General features: G+C 31.5%; 1 pseudogene; it reads right to left on the bottom strand.

Annotated features, from left to right (window-relative positions):
* Positions 1 to 8,902: 8,902 nt before the first annotated feature.
* LOC149057418 (uncharacterized) lies at positions 8,903 to 9,968 on the bottom strand (annotated as a pseudogene).
* Positions 9,969 to 11,511: the final 1,543 nt, after the last annotated feature.

Raw genomic sequence — 11,511 nt, 5'->3', positions numbered from 1 at the left:
CGATTGTATAGGATGCGTGGTATTTACTATCTACTATCTTATACCGGAAGTGAAACAAATAACAACTAATTGGTCAGATGGATATCGGCACATTATATAATATTATATACACACGTACCTACACAAATAAGTTAAACATATAATAAAATAATCCACTTGCCATCGAAAAATGAAGCACGTTTTTGAAATTATTTAACGGCATAATATATTGGTGATTAAAATGCACGAAAAATGATGTTGACGGGCGTGGGAATAAAATATACACAATAAATTACATCTGATTGTAGCGACATTTATTGGTACTTTGTTGGTCATATTTTTAATGTTGGTTTAAAATAACTTTTATTATTCAGATAAAATTGGATGATAATAATAATTCATTTATCGCGATAACGTATATGATTATTTATAATATTAATAATATATAATATAATATTGTGTAGGCAATAGTCATAAGTGGTTTTCTGAGCGTTAGGTTATCACCTGTCGGAATGACAAAATACTTATCGCATGTGAAACATTCCGTGTGTAGACTTACTTGGGTCGAAATTTCGTGCAGGTATGGTTAAACATTTGATTGGATTTTTTGAATTCAGTCAAGCAGCCGTCGCCGTCGCGTACAGCAGATTCAAATTTAAACTTTGTTGTTTCGGAAAAGTTGGTTTCGGATATCTAGTGACTAGTAGTCTAGTAGCGTTATTGTACCGTGTAGTGATCATTCGCTACGCCGTCGCTATACCGTGGTATATGCAGGGTACCTACGGGTAGTGCACTAGTACTTAGGCGGTACTGGTGGTAGGTATTTAACTGCAGTTATACTGTATATGTTACATTTTTATTGTGTTGCCACTTGCCAGTAAGTTGTCACTGGCCACTGCTGCATGAATACTGTATTATTATATAGTAGGTTTATGCACATAATTGATAATATATTATAATTATTATATCACATTGGCAATGACTGTGTGTTTTAACGGTGTTCGAGGCCCGCGAATAAATAAACATCGTCGTCACCGAGTGGTTAGGAATTTAACTGTAAACTAATTTAAATTTTGAATATCGTCGCGCCACTGTTTTGTCATCGATAACGGTTCCCGGTAACCACAGTTCGTTTTGTGTATAAACGCGCAATGTTAACGGCAGCAGACAGGAAACATTTGAGGAGTACAACAATCAAAAAGGGGCAGCTGAAATATTATTATTATATAATATATTATATAATATATAACGGTTTATTCAAAAAGTTAAAAAATATTCAGCTTTGGTGCTTTGGAATATGAAATCAAAAATGTTACCATTCAAAAAAGTAAAAACTCAAAAAAACTATATAGAAAAAAATAAAACGTTAATAATTAATTTTTTAAAACAATGAGTTTTTAAGTTAAATAAACCACTCGATTTATAAAATATAAAGAATATATCGTATATCGTATACAGGATGATTATTTCATCGCAAACAGCGAGTATTGGTAAATACCTGCAAATGTATCTATATAGGTATGCAGTTTTTTTTTAATTACATTTTATTCTTTTATAATTTGAAGTCATACACAATAAGTATAAAAAAAATATAATTATACAAGATTTTTAGTTTTTTAAAAGCCGTTTGTTGTTTATATTTTCCGAAGCAAACATTTCTAAAGGATATTAGTGTAGTAATCGATTATTGTACCGGTTGTTAACATGGGCATCCCTAGAGAGCAAGGCGGGTAAGACACCTCTAGGTTTTTAATAATGTTATATTTAACATGGCCGTATTATACATAGTTATCACATTTTAAAATAATTAATATTTTTATACTCAAAGTCGTATCGTAGTTTTATGTAGGTATTCTTTTTAAAATAACTCTTCAGTCGCTGTGACGCTATGCGATTATACTAATAAATGATAAGTTAAGTTTTATTTTAAAAAAAATCCTCGTTTCTTTTTTTAAATTACCTCCCCCGTAGAAAAATCTCTGTGAACATCCGTGTTTGATAATTGAGGTTATAAATTAAAAAAGTTTAAATTTTAGATGTCCGGAGTGGAATGTTAAATGTATAGTATCTAAAATACTTACAGTAACCTTCCTCGTAAAATGTCTGAGCACTAGTCATTATACTGGGCGAGACACTTTTCGACCAAAAACGTACCATTCCATTTTCAGCCGACTCACTTTTCTACTATAAATTTTGAGAAAGGTCGATTTCCTTTTCGACTAAAAACGTACCTTTTCCTTTTCGGCCGATTCATTTTTCGAACAAAAACATATTATTACATAATAATTATAAGTCTTTATGTAGAAAAAATAATTTTTGTTAGTTATTTTTAAATATGTATAGAAGTTGGTTACAAATAAATAATGAATATCAGGCGCGGACTGGGTGGGATGCTACAGCATCCTTTGCCTAAAGTAAATTTGATCTAATTTGTTTTTAATCTAATATTGTATAATTTTGTTTGAATAATCGTAGTAACTTGGCACCTATTTATGATTTTTACGTGTTTTCAATGTGTTATACACAATCTACGTATTTCTAATTTGCCCCAAAAATTTTTGTTATTTTCCCTTTAAAGTATGCAGCATCCCGTGCATTTTTTACCAGTCCGCGCCTTATAATTATAATAGTTATGTATAAGTCTTTATGTTATATATATCATAAAAAAATATTAAAAAAGCGGGTAAGTCATGGATGTCGCTCTGCTGTACAGTAGGTTACAAGTGGGTTACTGCAATGGATGGGATTAAATTTGAATCCAATGATATTATATCATTGTATACGAAAAACGATTCTGAGCGGAAACAGTTTATCTGTCTGACTGTCTAGGATATGTTTTAGATTATTAAAAGTTTTCAAATCTTAGATTTAATAAGAAAATTTTTTATGAATTTTCCAGCTTAAAATAATTTGCGACCTTTCGTGATTATTACGTATGTTGTCAAAATTCAAACTTTGAATACTTATAAAAAAAAATTGTATCTATGTATTTCTTTTATTTTTCAACTTTGCTATTGTAAAAATATGTCAGGAGCCTTGTATTAAATTTTCAAATCTTAGATTTAAAAAGAAAATTTTTTATGAATTTCTAGCTTAAAATAATTTGTGAATTTTCGTGATTTTTACGTATTTTGTCAAAATTCAAACTTTGAATGCTTATAAAAAAAAATTGTGATTATGAATTTATTTTATTTTTCAACTGCTATTGTAACAATATGTTAAGAGCCTTGTATTAAATTTTCAAGCTTTTCAAGCTAACAAATAAATTTTTATCGATATTAATTTTAAAAAAACTAATAATGATCGAAAATTTCAAATGCTTATGAATAGTTCAACTTAAATCGAAAATTTTTAAAAATTGCATGGTGGATAAAATATACTTATATAAACATTCGGTGAAAATTTCATGTATCTATGGTAATTTGTTTTAAAGTTACAACAAAAACCAAAATTGATTTTGTTGAAAACTGATTATGCGTAAAATTTCCCCGTTTTCCCATTAATTTTTAGTTTGTTTTTATCGATTATTTAGAGAAGTATTATGAATTTTTTACCTTTCACCCCCCTCAAAATTACCAACTAGATTCACTTTCTGATCGAACGAGGTACTGAAGCCAAAAATCGAAGCACTTTTACTGCCCCAAACGTGATGACAGACACAAAAAAAAAACACACACATCATGGTAAAATCAATACATTCATCGCTCCGCTCAGAATCTAAAATATATAGGTTGTATAAAATATATTTTTTCTTTTTTTATTATGTTTTATTCATCCTGTTTCAAAGGAGAACAATAAGAATAATTGATGATAGAATCTAAGATAAAAATAAAAGTATAAAATACTAAAATGTACAAATGAATACCTAATAATATTTATAAAATAATTTTTAATGTCAATAAAAAAGTATGATAACAATTACAATTATTCCTGTCATAATTCATTTTTTTCCCTCACTTTTGTTAGCACTGTTGAGGTTATAGGTTGCTGATTCACTACTTTTTAAAGAAGTTATTTTAAACCAACTTAACAAAATCTTACCTACAAATATAAAAGTATACAAATACTTTTAGGTAATCCTAAAGCATAGCTATATACTGTACTTGTCTAGTTGTCCGTTTTGTTAATCTATGATGTATTTCTCATTTTTCGATTTTCTCTCTCGAATTGATCGATCTTGAGTAACATTTGACAAGTGAACACTTATAAATTTTATATAAATTTCTGTTTGTACCTTATCAATTAGAACCACAACCAAATTAAAGATGGATGAGGATTCTTTATAAAAACTTCGATTGAAATTTGCGTGGAAGGATTCACAGTTATTTGTCGTGCGTTGTGAGCTAGAGCTTACTGATGCCCATATTTCCGGAAAATAGTCACAATATACTGTTAAATAGTTTTCAACGAGATAGTCTGCATATTTGATGATTTTATCATGTTTAAGACAATCAGACATAAAGCTCATAAGAAAACATTCCAAAACATTATTTGGTTCTAGAAAAAGTAATCCAAAAGTTTGGCGCAACCATTTTCCAATTTTCGAATATCGATCTTGATATTCAGTAGCAAGTCCTACGACTTTTTGGATTTGGCGATACCATGCTTGAGTTAAATGAAACCTACACCCAATAATTTTAGTTTGTGGTCAAATTTCCATAGACTGCATTAATTATAGCTTTTTCAAAATCTGTCATTACATACTGCGGCAATAATAATACACCTAAATAATTGCATTTCTGTAATATCAAGCGAAATGTATGAATATAAGTTTCGGTATTCTTGTTTGGAAGTAAACAAGAAATCAATGGAATATAATTTCCATTTTTAAGTCCATGGATAGTAAATATTTGGGTAAAAAAACTAGCCGAATATTTAAATGTTCCGTCCATGTATAATGTCTCGATTTCTTTTAAGAATAAAATGTTTGATGTACATGAAAAAATTACGATGTTTTTCTCTTGGTCATTTACAAGTAAAAAAGGTTCACTTTGTTTTTCCAATGATAAATTAATTTCTTATAAATTTGTGTGACACGCTGGTAATATTTTTAACCGAGCTTCTTATACATTCTAATTTATTCGTTATTGTATGTCTGTTTTATTAAACTGTAAACACATATCATTTTCACCAACTTCTTTTAAAATATTTTTTTTTGGTCTAACTGTTGGTTCATTGGTTGCTTTCCGTTTACACGCTGAACTAACAGTTTGCCTCGATATTGTACCTATTCCGATCACATGGTGAATGGTTGTGTGATACATTTTCACCATGATGTTGTACGATAATTTGATTTTCTGTGTAGGTACAGTGTGTACACTTTAGCATGACAACAATCTCTTTTAATACATCGCCAACGCGTTGAATTATTTTTTTTGTTCACTGGTCCGATACTAAATTTATAATTATCTATAACTAATAACGTGTTACCACGATTACTTTCAATAAATACAGCCATTTGTAGAAAAATAATAGTTTTGAATTATGAAACGATGAAAACGACTAAAAGATAGTATGATATTATCATAGGTTTTAATAATTTTCGATTTGTACAACATTAATATTGTATATCATATTAAACTTTTTTGTTTGGTCGAAAAGGAAATCGACCTCTTTCAAAATTTGGTCGAAAACGGCCAGGCCCATTATACTCCCAAGTTTTTCTAATTCCGCTCATATTAACACTTGAAATAGTTGAAATAATTTTAAGTTAAAAATAAAAATATAATAAATTACTGGTTTTAATTTTAAACTATTATGATATATATATATATATATATCCCCAGAAAAAGATTTTGCTATGAGATATTAAATTAGAAATGTGTTATTTAAAATAGCAAATAATTAAACAAATTTAAATTGTTTTGTGTTTACTAAAATGTTTCGTTGTTTGTTAATGACTTAATGTACATGGAAATTGAGTGGTTTACGATAAACCATGTAATAAAATATATTATGCTGGATCACTAAATTTTTAAGTGATAAAAATGGTCGTGATAGGATCGCGTTAGAATTCAGAAAGAATATAATCCTCACCATTTTTGCTACATGAAATTCATAAGACCATAATGTATATAAGCGGGAATCTCATGCTCGCGTATAATGCTCTAATGATAATCGGTGGTAAAACGAGCGCAAAAGGTTTGTGTAGGTACTCTAATAATATATTATAAATTTATAACGATACCCACCACAAACGTTCGATCGATCCCTGTCTAGGTATTATGATAATACGTATAATAATAATAATGTAAACGTGCGTACATGTTGTTGAGGTGTGGCGCAGATAGAGCCGGATTACCACGACGCGACCGGAAGACAGCGAGTGCGGCTGCGATGACCGTCGAAAGCAGGAAGGAAAAGGTGCGAGGCAGACCAAGAGTGGAAAGCGGCGTAAACGTGCTTTCCTTATAATATTATTATTGTCGACGAGCGCAGTTCACAAACAATTCCATTAAATTCACCGCGGAGGAGCTTCTGTCGCGGGATTACAACTATTTATAAGGAATCCTGTGCGAGGCACCTGTTATATATATATATGTATATCGAGGACTAATCGTCGTAATTTTGAAACTCTGCCCACCAGATAGGTATAACTATCCTGGCCTTAGCGTGTTTTCAAAGCGACAAAATATCCGCAACCGAAATAAATATAAAGCCAATAATAAAACCCAAATAGGTACATGTATTATTGTACTTGCATGGTTTCGGGTTTAAACTCCAGACGCATTATCGTTATGTAATTACTATGAATTAATTATATTATAAATTACACCACAGGATGATTTTGTTTTTACAAAAATGTATTTGTTTTGATTAATGTTTCAGAAAATATTTATTTTTTACGTAACTGATAAGTCATTAGAAAACATTATTACACGAAATAATATGTTTACACTATTTACTATACTACCTATGGTTATTTTTAAGTTTTTACTTTTTTGAATCATAATCTACATTTTAAATTCCATATCCCTTAACAAAATATATATATATATATTTATTTATTTATTTTAAATAGAATATTTACAATCTGTTTATATAAGTAAAATAATCAAATAGAATTTTTTTTTTTTTTTTACAAAATATTTACATGATGTTTACCTTCACCGATACCGTTGAGTTAATTCCCGGGTTATTAAATATTTTTTTTCAATATTTAGTCAAATATTTAGCCTCTTAGCATAACTCAATAAACACCACGAAGAATTTAGCTGATAAGTTTCTCAAAAATGTTGTTCTTCTTAGTTTTTTAATAAAAAATTATTATTAAAATAATTTAGTAATTTGGTAAAAATGTATAACACACTGTTTTGAAAAATTGTTAATTTAAAATTACCAGTATACCATGACAACACTTTTCTCAAAAAAGCGACGTTCGAACTCATTATGGTTATGTAGTCCATCAGTTCATTGATATACAACAATAGAGTATCAATAACCTAATAATGACCCAAGAATCAACTAATACATTAAGTAGGTCTCGGGAATAAACTCAGTTACTGCGATACCTACTTATTGCGTTATGAAGAAAAATACTCTCCCGTGACAGAACCCTCGGAATATTTTAATCGGTATATTTTGATGTATAAAAATCTCATTTTAAATGAGCATTTAATTAATTAGTTATAGGTAGGCATTTCAAGTTAAGAAGAACTGAGGGAAAAGCATATTGGTACTCCGCAAAGTATCAGTCCACTACACATCTCATCTAAACTTTAAAGTTGAAATATTTTCATAAGCTTATAAGTAGTACTAATAGTCATAATTATCATATATCAATTATCTATCCTCTGTCTAGTAATCCAGCACCAGCTGGAGTGTACTCCACGACCCAACACAAATTGACCGTGTCCCGATGAAAGAATATCGCAGAGTTGGCGTGCTCTCTCGCTGGACAGAGTATAGGTATATGATTACAAATTTGAATTGATAAATTTAAATATTCTGAAAAATATTTTTATTTGAAATATGAAATTAAAAATGTAGTCCATTTAATATTTTTAAAATAATAGGTGTTTTAAGGATCACTATGTATTTGTATGATATAATGATATAAATGTGAAATAAATTTTATAGTTTCCGTTTGATGGATCAATCAAGAACGGTTTTGATGTGTCAGGTGTGTATAGAGCACAAACAGTTTTTTTTCTACCGTTGTGTAATTCAATCTATGTGCGAATAGGTACGACTGATTCTGTGTAAAATGTATTTTTTCCAGCAAATGCTCATCGTTTTCTGTGAACATTGTAATTTGTAGACAGAAAAAACACGACAACGTCTATAGCATCTTTTAGTTTTTGAATTAAGTTATTGGTTCCGAAAAAGAACGTTTGGACAAGTAAGACATTTTGCTGTTCATTTATATTTATATACATGTTCGATGTTAAATATCTATATGTATGTAGTATGTACATAATTTATGGAGTTCGTTGCAACGATAAAACTGCATTGACGTCATGGCGGCTCAATACCAGGAACGATAGATATAAGTCGGTCAATGCAAAAAGTTGTGTACAAAATTGTGATTTTGTAAACCATACCAGAAACGTCCAAACTTTGTTCCATTCAGCCATTGATGAATACAAATATGTTTTCTTAGCATGTTTTTACTGATGATCAGTTTGAACAGTATTAACGAATGAATTATATACTTTTACAAATAAACTAATTGCACAAAAGACATAATTATTTCATTATATTATTATTAAATGGAATGAATGGGATATTATTTAAAAAAAAAAAATATTTTTATTTTGCCATAAATTTATTGATGTATTTTTTGTTTTTTTTTATTCTAATATTGGTTATAATGATTATTTTGGATTCCTCATATTAAGTATTTTTAGTCAAAATCAAAACAAAAATAACAAGTACCTACATGTCCAATTAATAACAGCAGTGACTTTTTTTTTTTCCGTTTGAACCGACAGCAGGGGAGGATCTGTGTGAACATTACTACTCCCCTGCTGCCATCGTTTATTAATGTTTAATTAAACGCTAATACATATACATACATACATAATTATGATGCTTCGCCTTAAAAATAAGATATTAATAAAATAAATACAATACAATACAATACAATCAAATACAAAATATAGATAAAGTCCGTCAGTAGTCGCGGTCCGCTGTAGAGTACATCTTCGTGTGCTCAGTCTGTTGGAGCCGCTGCCCAATGCATTCGTTCTTCGTTCGGTCTCAGCTATCCTTTCATCATGCTCCTTACAGCTTAAGATGTTGTCAACCATATCGTAAAAGGACTGGGTGGCGCGTTGGGAGGCAGCCTGTAGCCGGTCGTTCTCGCTGGGCGGGACATCTAAAGGGCCGCACAACAAATCCAGAACGTCCACTGGAGTTATATTTCGGTTACCAACAAACATCTTCACTGGCAGCCGAAGCGGATCCCAGTAAGCACAATCAAAGATCGTGTGTTCCGCAGTGTCCTCTGGGTGTTGGCAGTACAGGCAAGCCGCATCAGGGGCGCGCTTCATCCGGTGTAGGTAGTGCCTAAAACACCCGTGTCCCGTAAGAGCCTGCGTTACATGAAACGTGAGGTCTTTGGGACACCTTCTCGTCCATCTTAGCAGGTCTGGAAGAATCCTGCGCGTCCAGGCTCCTCTAATGCCCCGACTCCATCTGTTCGACCAGGCAGCAAGCAGGATATCACGCTCTGCTCTCCGGATCTCATCCTTTGAGTCAGCTCTGTCCGGGTCGTCAAGTTTACTTCGGACTCTTTTGCGTTCCAACGCAAGAAGATCACCCAGAGGAGTTCCTGCCAGGAATAAGGCTGCCTCGGCCGAGACTGTAAGGTACGCCATCGTGACTCTGAGAGCCGCAATCCTCTGTGCCCGAATCATGAGGTTTCGACAGATAGCATACTTGCATGCTCTTTCAGCCCACGTTGGACAGGCGTACATCAGCCTGTTGTCCACCACAGACATTAGCAGAGCTCTCTTGGACTGAGAGGGTCCTCCAAGGTTGGGCATGAGCCGCTCCTATAGCCAGTGCTGCCTGGGACGCCTTCCCCGATACAGTAGTGAGGTGTCCACTGAATGTAAGGTGTGAGTCCAGATAAAGTCCCAGGTATCGCAGCTTCCTTAGCAAAGGAACTGTGTGACCCCCTATAACGAACATCGGATCCCGATAAGCCCACTTCTTAGTCAGCATGATGGCCTCGGTCTTGTGCCGTGCTAGTTGAAGTCCATGAGCGCCCATCCAGCCATCAATAACGTCTAATATGGGGTTGATCACCTCCTCCAGGTTGTCTGAAGTCTCTCCGACTGCGAGTAAAGCTAGGTCATCTGCAAAACCGATAAGCTGAACCCTCTCCGGAACGTCCATCCTGAGGATGTCATCGTAGAAAACGTTCCACAATGTGGGGCCGAGGACCGACCCCTGCGGGACACCCCCTGTGACCAACAGCAGTGACTTACTCAACGACGATGTACATTCGACTCCAATTGTACAGCAGAGCTGTTTCCTATTTGCCAAATTACGTTTTATTGTTAATTTGTTATATGTTGTATTACGTATATTATTTTAGATATTAAAACAAGATATGAAATATATTATTTTATATCTATAGTGAAATAATATCAATGGTTTTAAAGGCTCAAAGTTTTGACATTAAAAATGGTATAGGTAAAGTTTTACTAAATACATATATCAGTTATACTGTTATACGCATCTATAACGGTATAAATCTACAGCATATAACATACATTTTTATCATAGACTATTATATGCACTGTACGAAATAATGTAATTTTTTTCCCATATTCGTTTATAGTACTGCTGTGACTTTCTAATTTTTGGAAACACTTAAGTTGATAATATTTTTATGGTGCATGGAAATAAATAAAATATAAAAATGTTATAAAATGCCTCAAGCGTGTCACATTCCTAAAATTATTTTATTTTTACTTTAAAAGTGCAGTGGGCGGGTAAAACTAATGTATAACTATAGATACATTTTCAAAATATAAGACTCCACTTAAAATTATACTTAATATATGACTACTTATCACTTTAATATTCAACCATGACATTTAAAATAAATGCATTTTAACGACGCATTTTTCGTGGGCTTAAACAAATTAAGGAGTGTCCATCACTTTTAAAAAAGGAAAATTTTGTTTATTATTGATTTTAATATTTTCAAAGTTTTTTGACAAAATATTTAAAATATGTTTACAGTATTGAATTACATTTTCGAGAAACGCAAATCTATTCTATAAAATGTCATTATAATATTATAATACGTATATATTTTTGTAGTTATATATTGTTACTATAGTTTAAATTATATTACTATCATTTACGTTATATTTCAAATTGATGCCTTTCAAAGAATTTAAAATTCAAAAATGTAAAAATTTAGGTACATATTGATATTATACACGTATTATATTTTTATATTATATTTGTGTATAATATTTTACGGAAAAATAGGAATTCAGGCATTGTATATAATGTTCGGACAATGTGAAATGTGCATGATATTTGAATTTAGTAGTCTGCAAGATAAGC

The sequence above is a fragment of the Diuraphis noxia genome, unplaced genomic scaffold (assembly GCF_037042655.1).
Source record: "Diuraphis noxia isolate RWA-SAM2 unplaced genomic scaffold, SU_Dnox_SAM2 contig0003, whole genome shotgun sequence".
Lineage (NCBI taxonomy): Eukaryota > Metazoa > Arthropoda > Insecta > Hemiptera > Aphididae > Diuraphis > Diuraphis noxia.
This window is presented reverse-complemented; position numbering and strand designations above follow the sequence as displayed.